This window comes from Oncorhynchus tshawytscha, unplaced genomic scaffold (genome assembly GCF_018296145.1).
Source record: "Oncorhynchus tshawytscha isolate Ot180627B unplaced genomic scaffold, Otsh_v2.0 Un_contig_3401_pilon_pilon, whole genome shotgun sequence".
Lineage (NCBI taxonomy): Eukaryota > Metazoa > Chordata > Actinopteri > Salmoniformes > Salmonidae > Oncorhynchus > Oncorhynchus tshawytscha.
The window spans coordinates 255,230-261,229 of record NW_024609627.1 but is presented as its reverse complement, the minus strand read 5'-3'; positions in this window follow the sequence as shown (position 1 = coordinate 261,229).

The following is a 6,000-nucleotide window of genomic DNA, read 5'->3' as shown; positions in this document are numbered from 1 at the left end:
TGTAAGTAAGCATTTCACTGTAAGGTCTGTTGTATTCGGCGCACGTGACAAACTTTGATTTGATTTGAGCTCTCATTTCAGGGGAAGAGAGAGAAGAAGGCAAAGGGAATAAAACATAGTAAAGGATTGGATTGAAGACGAGCTGAGAGGATATAGACCGGCAAGGACAAAGAAGAGCGGGCGAAGGAGAGCACATGCTTACTGCCCACTATATAGGGCTGTGGTGCGTTTTGACAGGCCGCTGACAGACTATGGGCAGGTTCTGTTATCTCTCCATCTCTCCGTCTCTCTTTCTCACACACACAGACACACACATCCTTGTCATGAGGACAGAACAAGGGCTGTGTGAGAGAGTGGGGGAGACAGTCACAACACATACACACAACACACATATGGTCAGTGTGACTCAAAACGTTTGTGGCACACTCCTTCCCGGTATGGAATGTGTGGAGGTGTGAGTGCACTGCTGCACTTGTGGAGATATGCTAGCCAGCTGAAGCACTACTCTACTCTTCACTACAGAGACACACTCAACATACTGGAAGATTGGTTGAACACCAACTCTCTGTTTTAAATGACCTGAAAGAGCTAAACTTAGCAACAACATGACTGCTTATACTGAGAACTGTCTTAAAACCAAACTTCTTCTTTTACTTTGAGGGACTCAGTGGCTTAATGCCACCGACTCATAACATTGATGAGGTCTGTTATGTACTGTATATTGGTTGGGTTCAGAAACACCTCAGTTTGCTTCAGGAGTTGGGGCACACGTCCATGCTTGCTTTTCCTCTTCAAGTCAAAAGATGAGGGCATTTGAATGTTTGGTATGTCCTTGAAACTCCGGGGAGAAGGTGTTCAAGCGCAATGTTGTAGCCAATACTGGGATATGTGCTGTGAACTTTAAGTTCTAAGTCCCACCTCAGTGTTTTGTTCTGGAGTTGGAATGAACAATGTATGAAAAAAGATATTTGAAATGTCAACCTTTTGAGGGAACACGAGGTCTTGGAAAATGATGAGACAACATTCTACGTGTTGGCACACTGTTGCTTGTGTATTGTTTATAATTATTTGCATAATAAGTCTAACTACCGGTGAGATTAGACTGTAGGAGTTGGAGACTGAAGAGGAGGTTGCACGGCTGACTTGTTACAATCAGCAGCAGCAGCTGCAGATTTTCTTTCCCGTCAGGTCAAGCAAGACAAAAGGGAAAACATCCCCCTGATGACTATGCAGTCAACCAATTGGTTAGAAACTAGTGCTTGAATTAAGTCACTATTGTATTTTGGCAAAGTTTTGCTTTGCAATGTCCCGGGCTGACAAGACTGGCCCTCCCTCCTGTAGAAGTGGCCTTCAAGACGGGCCCTCCTGTAGATGTGGCCTTCAAGACGGGCCCTCCTGTAGAAGTGGCCTTCAAGACGGGCCCTCCTGTAGAAGTGGCCTTCAAGACGGGCCCTCCTGTAGAAGTGGCCTTCAAGACGGGCCCTCCTGTAGAAGTGGCCTTCAAGACGGGCCCTCCTGTAGAAGTGGCCTTCAAGACGGGCCCTCCTGTAGAAGTGGCCTTCAAGACGGGCCCTCCTGTAGAAGTGGCCTTCAAGACGGGCCCTCCTGTAGAAGTGGCCTTCAAGACGGGCCCTCCTGTAGAAGTGGCCTTCAAGACGGGCCCTCCTGTAGAAGTGGCCTTCAAGACGGGCCCTCCTGTAGAAGTGGCCTTCAAGACGGGCCCTCCTGTAGAAGTGGCCTTCAAGACGGGCCCTCCTGTAGAAGTGGCCTTCAAGACGGGCCCTCCTGTAGAAGTGGCCTTCAAGACGGGCCCTCCTGTAGAAGTGGCCTTCAAGACGGGCCCTCCTGTAGAAGTGGCCTTCAAGACGGGCCCTCCTGTAGAAGTGGCCTTCAAGACGGGCCCTCCTGTAGAAGTGGCCTACAAGACGGGCCCTCCCTCCTGTAGAAGTGGCCTACAAGACGGGCCCTCCCTCCTGTAGAAGTGGCCTTCAAGACGGGCCCTCCCTCCTGTAGAAGTGGCCTTCAAGACGGGCCCTCCCTCCTGTAGAAGTGGCCTTCAAGACGGGCCCTCCCTCCTGTAGAAGTGGCCTTCAAGACGGGCCCTCCCTCCTGTAGAAGTGGCCTTCAAGACGGGCCCTCCCTCCTGTAGAAGTGGCCTATAAGACGGGCCCTCCCTCTTGTAGAAGTGGCTCAAATCCAGTAGTCTTTGACTCCATGCTTGGCTCGATAACACTGCTTCACTAATACTCTCTTAACAGTAGAACTGTGAAGTCATTGACTTCATGCTGAATTGTAGCATCCCTGTTGACAAGGTCATAACTAGTGCCGCTGAGTCACAATGGTGGCGCTGAGTCACAAGGGAAAAGGTTTTGGGGCCCCTTGCGCACACACGCACACACACACACACACACACACACACACACACACAGCAGTCCTTAATCCCCCCCCCTTAATTTTGGAAATGAATTGAGTCGTTTGGTTAATTAAGACCTCTCCCCTCTGACTGTATTCTATCAGAATCCATAATGCCAAACATAAGGAGCTTTAATTTAAGGCTTGCTATTGGCTGCTCAGAGTTTTTGCCAGTTATGACACACCAAAGCACTTAGCACATTGAGCTTAGTCGACTGTTCTGTGTTTCATGCCTGTTTTTCACAAGCCATGTTCTCTGCATTTGTCTTCATGGCTGTATGAATGTACTGTTGTAATGTGTTTTGTGTCCAAAGTGCAATTTCCTTTCTCTGACTTGTTAAGTGTTTGGTGGCTTTTTCCCCACATCTCTGGAGCCCTTGTAGAGGGACATGACCAGTATAGATATTATGGAGGAGTCTGGCTCTCCTTTAGGTTCTAATGCAGTACTATAGGTGATACATGGTCCAGAACATATATGCTACGCCATGTAAATGCATACATACACACATTCTTAATAAACTGGTACAGGAGAGGAAGCAATGCCCGTTGTCTGACATGGTCAGCTGTCGGTGTGTTTGCAGTTGATGACACACAGCTTCTCAAAACCATGATGTAATAACTTAAACCGACCCGACTCCATCCTCCACTTCTCTCACAATGGCAGCCATTTAATCAGTCAGCACTAATACATTCTACCCTCCTCCGAGTGGGTGACCCCTTTCCCATTGTTTCCCTGTTAGTGAGTCAGTTTTTTTACTGAGGGAACTTGGAAAGGGACACACACACACACTGCGGGACATTTTTGTCCCTGTGGGTTCAGTGTGCTGTGTCTCACTGAACCCACCAATAGAAAAGGTCCACCACGGGACCTCTATTAGTCCCCGCAAACAGCAGCAGCTCTCACTGTCCTCAGGCACCATTACATCATGGCTTAGACATTCTCTCTGTCTTTGCAGGGCCTTGTCTATCTATCTGTATATCTCTTCTCTCCCCTCTCTTCTCTCTGTCTTTGCAGGGCCTTGTCTATCTATCTGTATATCTCTCTTCTCTCTGTCTTTGCAGGGCCTTGTCTATCTTGTCTTTGCATATCTCTCTTCTCTCCCCTCTCTTCTCTCTGTCTTTGCAGGGCCTTGTCTATCTATCTCTCTCTCTCTCCCCTCTCTTCTCTCTGTCTTTGCAGGGCCTTGTCTATCTATCTGTATATCTCTCTTTGTCTCTCCTGTATATCTCTCTCTCTCCCCTCTCTTCTCTCTGTCTTTGCAGGGCCTTGTCTATCTCTCCTCTCTCTCCCTCTCTTCTCTCTGTCTTTGCAGGGCCTTGTCTCTATCTCTGTCTCAGGACATTTGCTTCAGCAGATGACAGGAGTGTTCAGTTTTTGTTTGCCAGTCAAATGGATAATAGTTTCAGAATGTGGCAACAGCAATGGGATATTCTGTCCCTGGCCGTACGGGTGTGTTCACTGATTCATATTGACACTGTATCAGTGTGTGTTGACGGTGTAACATGTTGTTTTGGGGTTACGAGTGTCTTGGCCACTTTGTTCTTTAGAGTATACTACTATAGCCTAATTTTCCTGCTGGAAGGAATGTGTTGACTTGGGCCTATAGTTATGTAATTTTAATGGCAGTTTAAAAACAGATTGCTGGTTGTAATCATCAGTGAGTATTGTCTACTCTACACTGTTTTTAACCTGAATACTATGTTGTATTTGATTGAATATACAGTTGTCATGTACGGTACTACTACTATTCGATACACAGTACTTTAAGAATTACCAGCCACCCTGCAAACATACAATCCTCTAACATTATGCACTCCACCCCATAATCAGCTTCAGTCTTGGGTTGACACAAGCCCCCCCCCCTACCTCAGCTGTGAATAAAAGGATTGTGCATCTCCAATCCAAACTGGAGATGAGATTCTAGACCCCACCCAGACAGTTGCGGTGATTGCTAAGGGCTGGTGATTCCCTGGAGGAGAGCATTAGTTGATTGACCTGATGTGGTGAACATGGTTCGGCATGGCCAGCCAGTCAGCCACGGAGGGAGAACAACCCTAAATCTATTAACCCCTATCCTTTAAGCAGTGCACTGGCCATCTGCTCCACCACCCGGCCGTCACACACACACACAGCGAAGTGCACCATTAATACCCCCAGTGTGTGTGTGCCCAGCCTTACACAATCTGGTTAGCAGGGGTGTGTGTGTTCGTCGTGTGTGTTGGACGCATGCAGGCAAGGCTGCTCACAACCTGTTTGGGGGGGGGGGTTGAATGTAGGCCGGCAGGAAATTGGAGAGAAGGGTGCAGCATTGTATTAGGACCCAGCTGGAGATGGCGTGCCACCTATATACTTCCCTGTTCCATTTCCTGTTTTCATTTTTTTTCCCCACATAGAGGTTTTTATGGGCAGGAACAGTTTTGTCCTTAGCAACAGAAATAACACCGTATATTGGACTGACAAAGCAGCATCTGTGTATGTTTCTAGCTGATCCATTGTGAGAGGAATTGTGGTAAACGCAATCATGTTCATATGGCAAATGGTTCTCATTGGCTCTGGTATTGGACATTCAATAATTCTTTGTCTACACCCATTCAGCATCGTTCACACCCTCTAGAGACTTAGCCCCACCCAGCTCTTTAAGGATTCACATGTGAGGCCATGTACTAAACAACCAAAGGTTTCATGACTAAAGGCTGGTTTATACTACGGGTGTATTCATTTATTCCAGCTAGGTCTATCGACAGTTGTCGCAGTGACGTCATGAACATTCTATTGACATGGTTACTTGCATATGTAGACATGTAGCTAGCTAGCTAAACAATGAACCATAATCCCAACTCATAACGTTACTACCCTGCATGAGTCTACAGGTAGCTAACCAACCAGGTTCAATGTTAGCTAGCTAACATTAGGCTATAACTAGCGATGCAAATGGCTCTGAGATATGAATAATATAACTACACAGATCATACACGTAACATTAGCTAGCGAGACAGCCAGCAAATGTTAGCTAGCTAGCTAACAGTACACTTGAAATGAAAACGACTTTCTGACAAAATTAGAAATGTGTAATATCTGAATGTAGCTAGCTACATTCAAAGCGTCCATACATGGATGGATGCTTCTCCCTCACTGTGTCGGATGCCATGGTTGCCCTTCGTTTGAATATGTAACCCGGAGACGGGAATTTTTTGACTCTGTCTGCATATTTGCAATCAAACGCCAGAATCTCCTTAGCTATCATACTCTAATTCCACTGTTTTCAAAACTCAGCCCTGCAGAAAGTGGAGAGCAACACTTATACAGTCTACTAGATGATATCTTCTAAAAAAACGGCGTTAGAAAGGATTTCCTACACATACTGACCAGCTCATGTTACAGAAGCATGCTACATGGCAGACCAATCCGAACTCCTCTCTCATGAGCCCACTCATGATCTCAGCCAATCACGACTAGCGGGAAGGTTGCTGTCTTTTTCTGCGGCTAAACCAACTAGGCTCGTAATTTAACAATTTTATTCGTATTTACAGATGGCATACAAGTTTGTTATTTAGGCACATGAAAGTTCACATGTTCCAGACGGAATT